This window comes from Panthera pardus, unplaced genomic scaffold, assembly GCF_024362965.1.
Source record: "Panthera pardus isolate Hobbes unplaced genomic scaffold, ASM2436296v1 HiC_scaffold_24, whole genome shotgun sequence".
In the NCBI taxonomy this organism is placed as follows: Eukaryota; Metazoa; Chordata; class Mammalia; order Carnivora; family Felidae; genus Panthera; species Panthera pardus.
In genome coordinates this window covers 111461351-111477654 of record NW_026526810.1, presented here as the reverse complement: position 1 = coordinate 111477654, position 16304 = coordinate 111461351, and the positions used below count along the sequence as shown (strand labels likewise).

At 40.6% G+C, this 16304-nt stretch overlaps 1 protein-coding gene across 2 annotated transcripts in view; it reads left to right on the top strand.

The window, feature by feature from the left end:
* SYNDIG1L (synapse differentiation inducing 1 like) overlaps window positions 1-16304 on the top strand; it is a 59849-nt gene that overhangs the window by 20746 nt on the left and 22799 nt on the right. For both annotated transcript variants that reach the window (XM_019427145.2, XM_019427146.2), the window contains one exon: window positions 6536-6603. The gene's annotated coding sequence lies outside the window, so the exon portion shown is untranslated. The remainder of the gene's footprint in view (window positions 1-6535; window positions 6604-16304) is intronic.

Sequence of the window (16304 nt, the reverse complement as noted above, 5' to 3'; positions counted from 1 at the left end):
AAAAAGAACAGGGGGATGTGTATATATTAACACTTATTTTTTAAAATTGGCTCATGGTGGGTGCGTCTGGGTGGCTCAGTTGGTGAAGCGTCCAGCTTTGGCTCAGGTCATGATTTCATGGTTTGTGAGTTTGAGCCCCACGTCAGGCTCTGTGCTGACAGCTCAGAGCCTGTCATGTTCTCTTTCTCTCTCTCTCAAAAATAAATAAATAAACATTTTTTAAAAATTGGCTCAGGGGGCAACTGGGTGGTTCAGTCAGTTAAGCGTCCAACTCTTGATGTTAACTTATGTTCATGAGGTCAAGCCCTGCGTTGGGCTCTGTGCTCACTGCTGACAGTGCAAAGCCTTCTTGGGATTCTCTCTCTCTCTGCCCCTCCGCTGCTCTCTCTCTCTCAAAATAAATAAGTAAACTTATAAAATAAAATAGGGGATCCTGGGTGGCTCAGTTGGTTAAGCACCCGACCTCAGCTCAGGTCATGATCTCACAGTTCGTGAGTTTGAGCCCTACATCAGGCTCTGGCCTGACAACTCAGAGCCTGGAGCTTGCTTTGGATTCTGAATCTCTCTCTCTCTCTCTCTCTCTCTCTCTCTCTCTCTCTGCCCCTCCCCTGCTCATGCTCAGTCTGTCTCTCTCTCAAAACTAAACAAACATAAAAAAAATTTTTTTTAAAGAAAATCTTATGGGTTTTCTTTATTAGACTTTTTAATACGATGAATTACATTGATGGATTTTTGAAAGTGAAATCAACTTTGCATTCCTAGGATGAACTCCACTTGGCCATCATGTATCATCCTACTAATGTACTGTTGGATTTGATTTGCTAAAATTTTATTTAGAATTTTTGCTGTATTCATGGGGGATATTGGTCTTTGGTTTTCTCTTCTTGTAATGTCTTTGTCTGATTTTGTTATCAGGATGATGCTGGTCCTATAAAATGAATAGGTAAATGTTTCTTTCTCTTCCATGTTCTGAGAGCCCATGTAGAATAAGTAGTGTTTCTTCATTAAATGTTTGATAAAATTTGCCAGTGAAGCTGTCTGGGCCTGGAGTTTCCTTTATGGAAAGGTTTTTGTTTTTGTTTTTAAATATAATTTATTGTCTGTTGGCTTACATACAACACCCAGTACTCATCCCAACAACAGCCCTCCTCAACGCCCATATCACCCACTTTCCCCTCTCCCCCACCCCTCCATCAACCCTCAGTTTGTTCTCTGTATTTAAGAGTCTCTTATGGTTGGCCTCCCTCCCTCTCTGTTTGTAATTATTTTTTTCCCCTTCCCTTCCCCCATGATCTTCTGTTAAGTTTCTCAAGATCCACATATGAGTGAAAACATATGATATCTGTCTTTCTCTGCCTGACTTATTTCACTTAGCATAATACCCTCCAGTTCCATCCACGTTGTTGCAAATGGCAGAATTTCATTCTTTCTCTTTGCCAAGTAGTATTCCATTGTATATATAAACCACATCTTCTTTATCTATTCATCAGTTGATGGACATTTAGGCTCTTTCCATAATTTGGCTATTGTTGAAAGTGCTGCTATAAACATAGGGGTACCTGTGCCCCTATGCATCAGCACTCCTGTATCCCTTGGGTAAATTCCTAGCAGTGCTATTACTGGGTCATAGGGTAGTTCTATTTTTAATTTTTTGAGGAAACTCCACACTGTGTGGGAATGTTTTTAACTACAAATTCAACTTCTCTAATAGATATAAGGATATTCATGTTATATGCTTTTCTCATGTTAGTTTTGGTACTTGTGTCTTTTAAGGAAATTCCCCATTTCATGTAAGTTGTCAAATATATTGGCATAATTATTCATAATATTTCCTTTTTATCCTTTTGATATCTGTAGAATTTGTAGTGATGTTATCTTTTACATTCCTAATGTTGGTAACTTGTGTCTTTACTCTTTTTTCCCAGTCTGGCCAGAGGTTTATCAATTTTATTGGCGTTCTCAAAGAACCAGCATTTGGTTTCACTGGTTTTCTCTTTTATTGTTTTCTATTTTAGTGGTTTTTGTTCTAATCTTTATTATTTCCTTTCTTCTGCTTATTTTGGATTTAATTTGTCTTCTTTTTCTAGGTGGAATCTGAGGTCATCATTTTGAGACCTTTGTTCATTTCTAATATAGGTGGTTAGTGCTATAAATTTTCTTCAAAGTATTGCTTTAGTGGCCTTCCACAGGTTTTGATATGTTGTGTTGTCATTTTTATTCAGTTCAAAATACTTTCTAATTTTGAATTATTAATACATGTATTATTTTTGACTCGTGGATTATTTATAAGTGTGTTGTTTAGTTTTCAAATATTTGATGATTTTCCAGATATATTTCTGTTGTTGATTTCCAATATTGCAATCCATAATAAATCTATTATGGCCAGAAAGCATACTTTATTTTTTAAATATTTTATCATTTTGAGAGAGGGGAAGGGCAGAGAGAGAGAGAGAGAGAGAGAGAGAGAATCCCAAGCAGGCTTCACACTGTCGGTACAGAGCCCAATGCATGGCTCAATCCCACCAACCATGAGATCATGACCTGAGCCAAGATAGAGTTCGAAGCTTAACCAACTGAGCCACACAGGTGTCCCCCAAAACATACTTTATATGATTTGAATCCTTTTAAATTTATTGAAGTCATTTTATGATCCAGAATTTGGTCTTTCATGGTAAATGGTCTGTGTTCACGTAAAAGGAATGGATATAGAAAAGGGTATTAAAGTTTCCAACTATGATTATGGGTTTTTCTATTTCTCCTTGCAATTCCATCAGTTTTTGCTTCAGGTGTTTTGAAGCTCTATAATTAAGGTATATAAATGTCTAAGACTTTTATGTCCTCCTGATGAATCAACCCCTTTCTTATTATGAAATAACCTTCATCTCTGTTAATATTCTTTGCTCTGAAATCTGCTCAATATGGCCACTCCAGCATTCTCTTGATTAATGGTAGTACAGTATGTCTTTTTCCATCCTTTTGCTCTTACCTTTTGCTCTTGCATATGTGCATTTATCTGTTAAGTGTATTTCTTTAAGCATCATTTAGTTGAGTCGTGTTTTTTTTTAATCCAATATGATGTTCTCTGCCTTTTAATTGGAGTATTTACATCATTTACATTTAATATGGTTATTAATATAATTAGGCTTAAACTATTATTTTAGTGTTTATTTTCTATTTGCTCCATCTCTTCTGTGTTTCCTTTTTCCTCATTCCTGTCTTGTTTTGGATATTGGAATATTTTTCTGCTTCTATTTTGTCTCTGTTGGCAGTAACTCTTTGTTACTTTAGTGCTTGCTTTAAGGTGTATAGTTTACATCTTTAACTTATAACAATCTATTTCCAACTGATATTATACCACTTCACATAGAGTATAAGAATCTTACAATAGTATACTTGTATTTCCCAACTGTTGGCCTTTATATTATTAGCGTCATACATTTTACTTATATATATGTTATAAATCATACAATATATTTTTATTATGGTTGTATTCTGTACTTTTAGGTACAATTGTTTATATTTTACCATTAGACCAAGCTCATTACTTGTGTTTTTAAAATTTCTTATACTCTCCTAATCTTTCATCTGCTTAATTTATCAATTGTTGTGCTAAAACTTCCCACTATGATAGTGGATTTGTCTGGTTTTTCCTTATAACTTTGTAACTTTTTTGAGGGCTATGTCATTAGGAATATTTTCTCTTTGCTGTTATTGTTTGACTAATGGATTAAACTTTCTTTTTAATTTATTTATTTAAATTCAAGTTAGTTAACATACAGTGTAGAACCCAGTGATTCATCGCTTACACATAATACCTAGTGTTTATCCCAACAAATGTCCTCCTTGATGCCCATCACCCATTTATCCCATCCCCCCCCACCTCCCCTCCAGCAACCCTCACTTTGTTTTCTGTATTTGAGTCATTATGCAGTGACTCCCTTTATCTATGATCATACTGTGGGTTTTGGGGGTTTTTTTGCCTTAGATTTCATTTTGACTATTACTATAGCTACAACAGAGTTTTTTATTTAGTGCTTATCTAGCATATTATTTTCCACTTGTTTTTGTATTTTTATGTTTTGGGTGGGTCTGTTTTATTTTTTCTAAGTTTATTTATTTATTTGGGGGGGGGGAGGGACAGAGAGAGTGAGAGAGAGAGAATCCCAAGGAGACTCTGCACTGTTAGCGCAGAGCCCAATGTAGGAATCTGTCCCACAAACTGTGAGATCTTAACCGGGGCCAAAATCAAAGAGTCAGTTGTTCAACTGATTGAGCCACCCAGGTGTAACCCCCTTTTTTAAAAAAAATAAAATCTTTATAAATAAATAAATAAATAAATAAATAAATAAATAAATAAAAAATGGCATATAACTGGGTTGTTTTTTTAATCTAGTTTGATAATCCTAACAGATACCGTATGTATTTACTCATATGTGGATCCTGAGAAACTTAACAGAAGACCAGGGGGGAGGGGAAGGGATGACAAAAAGTTAAGAGAGGGAAGGAGGCAAACCATAAGAGACTCTTCAATACTGAGAACAAACTGAGGGTGGATGGGGGTGGGGGAAAGGGGAAAGTGGGTGATGGGCATCCCTGTTGGGATGAGCACTGGGTGTTGTATGGAAACTAATTTGATAATAAATTATATATATATAATATATATATGGAAACTAATTTGATAATAAATTATATATATATGTAATATATATATGAATCCTTTACTGTAGCACTTAATCCATTTATATTTATTGTAATTGCAATAAACAATATTTGGATTAATTTCTACATTGTAATTTGTACACTACATTTGTCTCATCCTTTCTATCTCTCCCTCCCTCCCTTTCTTGACTTCTTTTGCATTATTTGAAATTTTTTTCATTCCATTTGTTTCTGGTACTGGTTTGGAAGATATGTTCTCTATCATTATGCTTTTAATGATTATCTTCAAAAACTTCCACATGCTTAAATGATTGAAATCTATGATAAATCAATATTTTTACCCTCTTCTCAAATCATACAAGAACCTTGGAACACTTAGGCTTTGTCTCCTGAGCCCTGGAATTCTGTAAAATCTCAAACTTAAGTTTACTAAGATGAGAAGACATCCTCAGGGTGACTGTGAGCTTCAATAGTCTGCTTAATTACTTAGTTCCTTCTTTTACTCTGTAGATTCTTTACTTTCTTGCCAGATCATTGATGGCTTAAAATTATTTTACCCCAAAGTTTTAGTTGTTTTCAGTAAATGGGTTTTTTAGTGTATCTAGACTTTCATGTCTCCAGAAATGAAATCTCTCTGAGCCTTAATTTTCTTGTACAGTCAATGGGGATGATAATAATAATTACTTTATAGGGTTGTTTTAAGGAATAAAAATATATAATCAAGCAGAAAATATAGTATTCATAAAATAGTTTGAGCTGGTGTATATATTTGCATGCACGTGCGCACGCGCGCGCACGCGCGCGCGCACACACACACACACACACACACAGGAAGCCTGCTTGTTCTCTGGACCAGCTCATTTTTGTGCAGGTCTTAGAATAAATGTTCTTTCTTCTTTCCTCTTTGATTAATTAAAGAATATCCCATCATTGCAAGCTAAAACTGTTATTATTTGCAACTACTGAATCAGTTAGTATTTTGGAGTTCTTTTATAGTCAAAACAAAATAAAGAAACAAGTTGGTTTCCGAGGCCAACAGAACTCCTGATTTCCTCCCTCCCTTCTTCTCTTCCTTCCTTCCTTCTTTCCTTCCTTCCTCTTTCTTTCTTTCTTTCTTTCTTTCTTTCTTTCCTTCTTCCTTTCACATTATTAGAACAGCCTCATTTTTCTCATTTACTGATCTTAAAATAAGTAAAAACTGAACTTATAAATTCCTTCTAATAAATTCTATTTTATCTGTTTGTTTTATTGGAACCTCAATCAGCAATTGATAAATTATATAGGGCCCTAAATGGTATAGGAGTTGAGAGAAGTCGGTGAATTGAAATAGTTCATGAAAACTTCATGGATTTTGACCGAGATATGCTGAAGGAGAGATGCCCCAGAGGTTGGGACCTTCACAGGGAAATCATCTCTCCCTACCCCTCTCCCCTAACCACAGTTACTAACTTTGTCTGACCCTGACTCTGGGAGCATGTGACTCCTAAAGAAAGTAGCTTTAATCTCTTCCCTTCCCAGCTCTCCTCCAGGTCTCCCTTTCAAGAGGGTTGAGTCCACTTTGTAGTTCTAGAATGTAAGCTTCACTAATGTCATGTGGAAGCTCTAAAATCAAATACTTCGGTCTTTCAAAGAAGTCATATCTTTTTCTCTTCACTCTTAAGTGCTCAATGCAAACATCCCCTTCCCAAGAAAACCTTACCTGAAATTCATTATCACAAAAGATCCCTGTGTTATAGAGTCTTATAACACCATTTTGCAAATCTTAGCCACACTTGTCACAGTTGCGATTTTATATTTTCTAGCTTAGATTGTGTCATTGTCTGTGTTCCATGCTAGACTATAAGTCCATCTGTTATTTCTCATAATTGTATTCCAGTACCTAGCACAGCGTCTGGCTCACAGTGAACGCTCAACAAATATTTGCAAAATGAAGGATCAAAAAGCGTAAGTATTACTTTTAAGGTAAGTACTATTATTAACCCCATATTTACATAATAAGGAAATTGAGGCTCAGATAAGTTAAGTAATATGCCTAAGTAAGAAGTGGCTGAGTCAAAATTTGAACCTGCCTTTCTGATCCAGAACCTGTAATGCTTAAACAGCACTCTGCTTTCCCAAGCAGACCAAACACCAAAACCAGACTAACCAGCAGCTTTCTAAGGACATAAGTTCCCCGTAGCCACATCTGTTTAATCCTGGAAATCAAAACCAGAATCCTAGATATCAGAAAAGGATCCTGGAATCCTAAAGCTGGATGGGACTTAGAAATTCTCGGGTGAGAAGAATCAATCTGTTCAAAGTCACACAGCAAGATGATGGCAGATTTAGGGTAAGAAGTTCAAACTCCAAACTCAGTGCTTTATATGCTGAATTCCATATAGACACCCTAGGCAGCAGCTTAGTGTCCAAGGTCCAAGGTTCAATCTGCCATAAGCAATGACCTTCAAATTTTTTACTGTGGTCAATTTGTGATAGGAGAAAGGGGAATGGAGAGCAAGAGATCCCTGGACATATCTATTCTCACTTTCCAGGATAAAAGAATTCAGTGCTATCAGTTAAGGGCTATCCTATAAGCACATATAGGGAGATCCCTATACATCTATTCTAGCCTTAGGAATGGGGCTACACCTTGTTGTTGTTGTTGTTTTTTTAAGTAGGCTCTATATCCAATGTGGGGCTTGAACTCATGACCCTGAGATCAAGAGTCTCTGCTGACCAGGCCAGCCAGGAGCCCAGAATGCGGCTGCTTCAGATTTGAACTATGTACATAACTTGTTCTGTCCCAGGGACTGTACTAAACCACTAAACTCATTAACTGCATTTGTCTTCTGGTATATACAAATCCACAAGAGAGGTACCATGATTAAACCCACTCTACAGATTTAAAAAACTGAGGCTTGAGTAATTGAGTTTGAGTAATTTATCGAGTTGCAGAGTTTATGAGGACAGAGTGGGAACTTGAATCCAAAATGCTCTAGGTCTAGGCTCTTAACCACTATACTAAGCTCCCTCAAAAACAAGCAGTCATGCATACTTGTATTAGTCTAGTAATTGGAAATCCATTCCTTTCACTACTATTTGCCTAGTATATTTATCATTTCATTTTTAAAACTAGTTTAATGGAGTGCCTGGGTGGCTCAGTCAGTTAAGCGTCGGACCTCAGCTCAGGTCATGATCTCACAGTTCGTGAGTTCCAGTCCCGCGTCGGGCTCTGGGCTGACAGCTCAGAGCCTGGAGCCTGCTTCAGATTCTGTGTCTCCCTCTATCTGTGACCCTCCCCTGCTCATACTCTGTCTCTCTCTAAAAATAAATAAAAACGTTTTAAAAATTAAAAAAAATAAAACTAGTTTAATAAGGGGCACCTGGCTGGCTCAGTCAGTAGAGCGTGTAACTCTTGATCTTGAGGTTGTGAATTCAAGCCCCATGTTGGGTGTAAAGATTACTTTAAAAAATAAAATATTTTTTTAAAAAAAGAAACAGCGGGGCGCCTGGGTGGCTCAGTCGGTTGGGCGTCCGACTTCGACTCAGGTCACGATCTCGCGGTCCGTGAGTTCGAGCCCCGCATCGGGCTTTGGGCTGACGGCTCAGAGCCTGGAGCCTGCTTCCGATTCTGTGTCTCCCTCTCTCTCTGCCCCTCCCCCGTTCATGCTCTGTCTCTCTCTGTCTCAAAAATAAATAAAACGTTAAAAAAAAATAAATTAAAAAAAATAAAAGAAAAAATAAAAGAAAGAAAGAAAGAAAGCAAGCAAGCAAGAAAGAAACAGCGTGTATGAGGAGGGCACTCTGGAGGACGGGGCACTAGTTTAATAACAATAAACATGAGATATTCTGTATGTTCAGATATAGAAAGATATATTTTTTTAATTTATTTTTTTTTAAGTAACCCAACATAGGGCTCAAACTCACAACCTGGAGATTAAGACTTGCACACTCTACTGACTGAACCAGCAGGCACCCCTGGAAAGATATATTATTAAGGCAGGAAAAAAAAAAAAAGCCATGGTGGCCTATGTATGATCTCCTATGTACTAAAAAGTACATTTATACTTCCGGAAGGATACACAGCAAACCATAATTTCTTGGGAGTGGGCCTGGGGAGAACATAGCTAAAAGCAGCCTTTTATACTTCACTCCCCCACTCCAAGAACAATTATTATTTGTAAAATTTTTTAAAACTTGAAACATACTATTAATGTAAATATAAGTCATTTCACAGGACAGTTAACTAAAATCCTACCACAAACTGGGGTGCCTGGCTGGCTCAGTCTGTTAAGTGTCTGACTCCTGATTTTGGCTCAGATTATGATTTCAAGGTTCATGGGTTTGATCCCCCATCGGGCGCTGTGCTGATGGTGCAGAGCCTGCTTGGGATTCTCTCTCTCTCCCTCTTTCTCTCTCTGTCCCTACCCAGCTCGTGCTCTCCCTCTCTCAAAAATAAATAAACTTAAAAAAAAAAGAAAACACCCTACCACAAGCTGAACTGATTCAATACTAGCAGCAATTTAATCCCCTTGTTCACACTCAAAACAACGCCTATGACAATGAAGACAAAGGAAAAGAGGTAAAGTAATGCAGTCATAGTAGATTTTAGTCAGGGTTAAAATCCTTGATTCCACCATTTACCAGCTTATGATTTCAGGGGGGCGCTATTTAACCTTTATGAGCCCCAGTTTCCTCATCTGTGAAATGGAGAAAATCCTGTCTCCACAGGACAGGGTAAGGAGAGGAGAGATAATGCATATCAAGCAGTTAGTACAGAGCTTAGCAGGTAGTAGACAGTCCACAAGACTAATAATCATCATTATGTACTGACGACAAAATATTCTTCTCCCGTCACAGTCATGCCAACTATGCTCATGCTTACGTGATAGGAGATGTGAGCTTGCCCAGAATCAAGGGGTAGTCAGGCTTGTGGGTAGAAAAAAAAGGCTAATGGCCTCTTCCCCCACCCCTCAATCTGTGTGCCATCTATGGGGTTTCCAGGATATCCAGCTATATACTTTCAGAGTTATCAGCTATTTGTCCTAAAGAGAAAATTATACTTGTGCATCTTTGGGGGTGGGGAGGTCTCAGGACTAGATGAGTCAAGCTGATTTTCTTTGGTTTAGTTTCATTCTTCATCCATCCCCTGCCTGCAACCCCCAGTCAGGAAATTTACAAGCTTAGAAAGTTTGATCAACCATAGGAATTTTGGCAGGTCTATTTGACCCGAGGTTAGAATCCACGGGCTGGTAGTACTGTGGGACTGCAATCCCTTAGCCAAAATTTTGGATCCAAAACACTTTAGGACCAGAAGTTTTCTCGCAAGACTAATGCAAATGAACTCATTTGGAGGAAGACCCTGAATTGCCATGAGGCTACTTAATGTCTTTATTGATCATATTTGGGATGACTAGTCACACATTTTTCTGAGGAAATATCGATGCGTTTGATTATGTGGTGCTGCCCTGGACTTCACTAAGGATTTTACATAATATTCAATAGACACATTATATTACCTTGTTAAAAACATGAAAAATTCAGAATTCTGAAAAACATCTGACCCCAGGGATTTCAGATAATACATTGTAGATCTGCATTTCCAAACAAGCTCTCAAGTCTTCTTTGTCCACAGCCCAGCTTCTTCCTGTCATTCATTAGCTGGGTCATCTGTGGGGGCAGAAGAACCTGGCTAAGACTCAGATGCCTCAGGGCCCCAAGGGGGACTCAGAACCATGGACAGCGGCACATCTTAATGTTGCTGCCAATAAATTTGCTAACCTCTTAGACTCAGTTTTCCTACGTATAGAGATTGGCACAATGCAGCTCGCCTGAGAAATGTGACCATTTTTTTCTAACAGTAAAACAGAAGGTATGGGGTTGGGGGACAGTTGATATGGTCTGGGCAGAGAAAATAAATGTGTTTCTTATCTTTTTCCTCCAGCTGGTTCCAGGCTCTTTTCCTTTGACATTATTAAAAGCCTGGCAGGTACTTTGAATGTTTGTTTCCATCAAGTTTTCCTTGCCTTTCTAGTCTGCAAATATTTCTGGCTGTTTTCCTTTCCTGAGTGTTCTGTGTTGCCTAGCCACCGGATTTTCCCAACCTTACCTGCCCAGCAACTAGGTAACTAGGCAGAGACTTTGCTAGGAGTGGACAGAAAGTTCCCAGTGGACTTTGCCAGGTCCCGTAATTCTAATAAAAAGGAAGTGAATAAGCCACATGTTCCCATTGTTACTCATGCTCAGATTATCGTTAGGTCCTTTAGGAGAAAAGGAGGGGAACAGTGAGGTGGCTTCCATTACTGCTAAATGAGGTCATATCTAGCCTCAGTGAAATTGAGACCACTGTGACTAAAAAACAATGCCTCAAATGGTGACATAAAGTCACACTATGGTAGAGCTGCAAGGGACCTTAGAGCTTATCTGCTGGAGGCAGCAGAAGCAGAATGGTCGCTTTTCTTTATTCAGCACATATTTATTAAGTGTTGGCTTGTGTCAGACACAAACTAGGAACAGGGATGGAAATACACCCCATCCTCTTCCCCAAAGCTTAGAGATGGGAGTGAGAGGCAGGTAAGATTTATTTTTTTTTTAATTTTTTTTAACGTTTATTTATTTTTGAGACAGAGGGAGACAGAGCATGAACGGGGGAGGGTCAAAGAATGGGAGACACAGAATCTGAAAGAGGCTCCAGGCTCTGAGCTGTCAGCACAGAGCCCACGCGGGGCTCGAACTCACGGACCGCGAGATCATGACCTGAGCCGAAGTCGGCTGCTTAACCGATTGAGCCACCCAGGCGCCCCGAGGCAGGTAAGATTTAAAAGTATGGTTGGTATGTTAGGTGCTACAGTAGAGGGACATACAGGATATTATAGGAAGCCAGTAGAGGGGAATCGAATCCAGGCTGAGGAGTAGAGGGAAAGATGCCCAAGGAGGAAAACACCTGAGTTGTGCGGGTGGGTGAGGTAGGGGATTTCAAAGAAGCAAAACAGAACGTGTGAAGACAGGCCACCGTGAGAGACCTCAGACTTGTCATCTTGTTGCATTTGTACGTATCTGGCCTTATTCCAAAGCTAAAATAACCTTGTCTCTGATAACCAGGGCCATGTCTTATATTTCTGTGTATCCCCAGAAGCTACTCTGTTCCCTGTATATAGTTAGTGCTTGACCAGTGGTTGTCAGCGATAATGGGCTTAAGGCCTCACATCAGACCTATAGCCATGCAGATGATTTCATGGTAGAAACTGGAATATCACAGCGGAAACTGGGACACACTCACTCCACCTCTAATACTTCCGAGGCCACCCCAAGGAGGAATTTTGGCCTGAGGACTCCAGAAAACTGCAGAAACTAAAGTTGCTCCTGACTTCCCATGGCTGAAAGTTCCTCAGGAAAGTGTGTGGCCCAGCACTCATGTTCTTGAGATTTAGTCTGAGCCCCAGCACATCATCCATCAGCCCACTGATACTGGGATAATTCCATGGCCTCTCTGAGCTGTACATTTTCTACCCACAAAACAAGAGCTGGCTCCCTACCTACCTCAGGGACATATTATAAAGGTAAATGAAGGGTAGGGTCACAACAAGCCCTTTGAAAACAGACAAAAACTATAACTCATAAAGGACTGGTCTACTGGGTAAGAATCAGAAAGCCCAGTCTCCCCCGCCAGCCAGCTTTTGGCCTTGGTCAGCTCTTTTCTCTCTCTGGGCCTTACTTCTTTCCCTCTGGCAGATTCCTCAGGTGACCATCACAGATCTCACATTGCCCCATGGTTTTTGTTCTGTTCTTTAGTACCTTAATTTACAAACTAGAAGCCTTAGGCAGCCTTTGCAAACTGTGTTCTGGGTGCTAATCCTGTGTTTATGTCATGATTCCTATCCACCGGTACCAAAGCTCCCAACATTGATTGAATGGTTGCAGCAGGGATAGGTCTAATTGTCCCTGGCAAATTGCAATGGCTACAGTGCATATAGGTCCTTCTTGGCGAGGGCCTTGAGGACTGGGGAGTAGCCAGGCAGCTAGAAGAGATTCAAGTTGCAAGCCCGGGAAAAGGCTTCCCCTAAATGGAAGCATCATTTCACTGTAGAAAATGGTTTCTGTAACACTGGGGCAATCCATTGCAGTTCAGCAGAACATTGGTGGGTCAAGAGAATTTATATCTCTTACCAGGTTGCTGTGTTGTGTGTGTATATGTGTGTCTGTGTCTGTCTGTCTGTCTGTCTGTCTGTCAGTCTGCCCCCCTAGGCTTTTTCAGCCCTCAGGGATCCCCAACCCTTCTCTGGGCTCCTGCTTTCTTTTATCTCTTCCCCTTTTGCCCCCAAGCTGTCTCCCCCACGTCCTCCTCCTCCGCTGCCATTGTGTCTCACACTCTGAGCATCCTTCCTGCTGTTCTCTTCTTTGCCTTCCTTTTTTGATGAGGATCACTAGGGCTTCAGTCCACCCAGCTGTAAGGGGAACATAACCCTTTAGAAATGTGACCTCATTTACTATAATTCTCACACTGTGCAGGCCAGGGGTAGAGGTCACCCCCCAACCCCACCATTGTTCCTGCTGCCAGTGCTGAGATTAAAAGAGATGAGTCCTCGAAAGGCACCCAACAGACCAATCATTTATTCAGCAAATACTTGTTTTTATGTAAGTTTTAAAATAATTTTAAGGTAATGCATGTATATTGCAGAGAATTTAGAAAGTACAGGAAAAAAAGAGAAATATTTAAAGGAACCATGGTTGCCTCTCTCCAGAGATAACCCTTAGCAGATCTTACTTTAATCCATGCTAGGATGTTTTTCTGGGCTTTTCTGCATACTTGTGGTTATATTGCATGTATAATTTTGTAGCCTGCTTTTTTCTACTTCGTATTATAACATAAGCATTTCCCTCATGGTATTATAAACTCTTTAAAGACATTAGTTAAATTTGCTTTCTCTTTGCCCAGTTTTTTTGGACATTTACAGGAGTTCCAAATTTCCTATAATGATAATTATACCGTAAGGGGCAGTTTTATGTGCAAAGCTTATACAGTCAGCATGGTGTAGGGTTGATGAGTGGTTGTCTTGACTGAAATCTGGGCTTTACCCTTACAAGGGTTGGGTAAGTTACGTGCCTTGGTTTTCGCTTCTGTACAGTAGGGATGACAATAGTACCTTCCTCCTGGGTTTTTGCTGTTAGAATTAAATAAGATGATTCATCTAAAGCAGTTAGAACAGTTCTTGGCATATAGTAATTACTCAGTAAATATTTACCTGTTAGTATGCCCTAAGACAGATTACCAGTAGTGGATTTACTTTGGTCCTTGATACATAGTGCCAAATTACTTTCCAAAACAAGAACAAACCTGTATTGACAAACCTATCCTGATTTGAACTCCAGCCTGGCCGATGCCAAGGCTCACAGTCTTTCTACTAGCCCCTCTACAATACCTCTTCAGGCGAGTGCTAGGAATCCCTGCAGTAATCGTGCTCTTAATGCCGAAGAAATGGATTAGCATTACGACTGTAGAAAGCAACTTGCACTATGCCTGGCACTTATTAAATTATTCGAGAATAAATCTGAATTATATTATGGAGTGAATGCCTCTTTCACATATTTAATAGATGGTCATTGAGATAATGCACATAAAGCTCTTAGCCCAGTTCCTGGCACATGGTAGGCACTTAGATAATCTATTATCGGTGTATCCATCCATCTGCCCGTCCAGCTCTCTTTCTGTCATCTATTGTACTACCCTCTTGCTAGCTCTCCAGTGCCCAACCTGGCGCAGTGTGCCTTCACCATCATCACTCTTAACATTCTCATTGACACAGCAGAGCCCTGCCAGTTTGATGGAGTCAGTACCCAAGGTCTGTGCTGGAATAACAGGCTTGGGAGCTGAAGGGAGAGGATTGAATATCGAGATGTGCGTGACAGATGGGGCACAGGCTGCAGTGAAACCAAATGTGGGCTCACTGTGAGGCAGGGCCTTATGTGGATGCCCCAAGCGTACTGAGACTGTGGGGGACCAGGGATCAAGAAGCTGGTAACTGCAAATAACTTGGCCTTTGAGGACCTATCTCTTGTCCCTTTCACACACACACACACACACACACACACACACACACACACCTTCCAGGGCAGGAGAAAAGAAGAGATCTTGGGAGGGGTGTTCTGGAAGAGACAAACAGCAAGCTGAGTGTTTCACGTCCCCTCCCCCCAATTTGTCATTTTCCTTTCTGCTGGCACACCCTGCCGGCCCCTAAGGCTACATTGCCACTGCTCCTTCCTCCCCCACCCATTCACTCTTGGGTCCCCTTAACCAGCTGAGTCAGGCCATGACTTTCAAAAGGAACATCAGAAAAATTAAGGGAGAACAAAAGGGAAATAAACAAAGAAAGTACAGGAAAATTCTCAGCCTTAGAGTTTGGCAAGTATAGGCTCCTGACCCAGCAGAGAATTCAGGGCCCTGCGCCATTCCCATTCCACTGGAGGGGAAAGGGACATTCAGAGAGGCTCTTTTTACACTTTGAGGTTATTTCCTCAGGTTTCTTTTTCTGCTCCCTCATGAAATGTCCCAATCCCTTGGACAATGATGGAAGTGAGCAGGGTTGCTGGGGAAGAGAGTAGAGAGTGCTCAGTTTGGCATCAGACAGACCTGGCTTCAAATCTTGCCTGTATCTGCTGGATGTATGCATCTGGCACATTAACTTAACTTCCATGGGCCTTGATTAAAAACAACCTAATTGAATTGTTTTGAGGATTAAAAGGTACGCGTTTGACACAGAGTAGGCATCCAGAATGGGTCTCTCTCTCCTACTTATCCTGAGCTGAAGAATATAAAAAGTACTCCAGCTTCTGTAGGAAAGTGCCTTCCTACACACAGAGGGAGAAAAGTCTTTCCTTTCCTGGCTCAGAAAGTTACCCCTGGGGTCGAGGCTCCTGGCTAGCTCAGTTGGAGGAGAATGCAACTCTCGATCTCGAGGTCATGAGTTCGAACCCCACATTGGGTGGGGCTTATTTAAGTAACACAAATAAGTGAATAAACTTAAAGAGAAAGAAAGTTACCCCTGGAGCAAGTATATACCAACCTACACACACACCGCCACCACCACCCTCTCTCAAAAATGGGAGCTGCCCTAGGTCTTGGACCATAGCTCTTCAGAGGGCTCCAGGGCAGGGCCTCACAAGAATTTGGGACCCACTCCTCGCGGTCCTCAGTTCAAGGTGAAGGCAAAGAAGGCCTCCCCTTGCAGAACTCACCTGGCTGGCTGTAGCTTCAAGGGCAGAAAAAAGGCAGAATCATGCATCAGTTTCCTTTCTTTTTCATTTGGCTGATCTCGGACTTTTTTTCCCCCGAGTTGGAAGTTACTTAACTTCTCTGGGACTCCTTTTCCTCATCTGTTGCCTGGGAAGGAGACACATTTATGAGAGTCAAGTGAGATAAGAGCTGAACAAATGCTTCAAAAAGTGTAGAGGAAGGCAGATATAAAGCATTCTTGGTCTTCCATTCGTTTTCATTTTCATTATTGCATCGGAGGAAAGACCTGGTGGAGTTGCCACCTGCTGATAAATCTCACCCCCCCAGCCCCTCCCCCACCCCTCACACATATGCAGTCACACATCCTGCTCTGGGAAAGTGGGAAAGTGCCAGCAGCGCAGGTTCCTCTGCCAGTGAGCAAGCGCTCACATGCCCC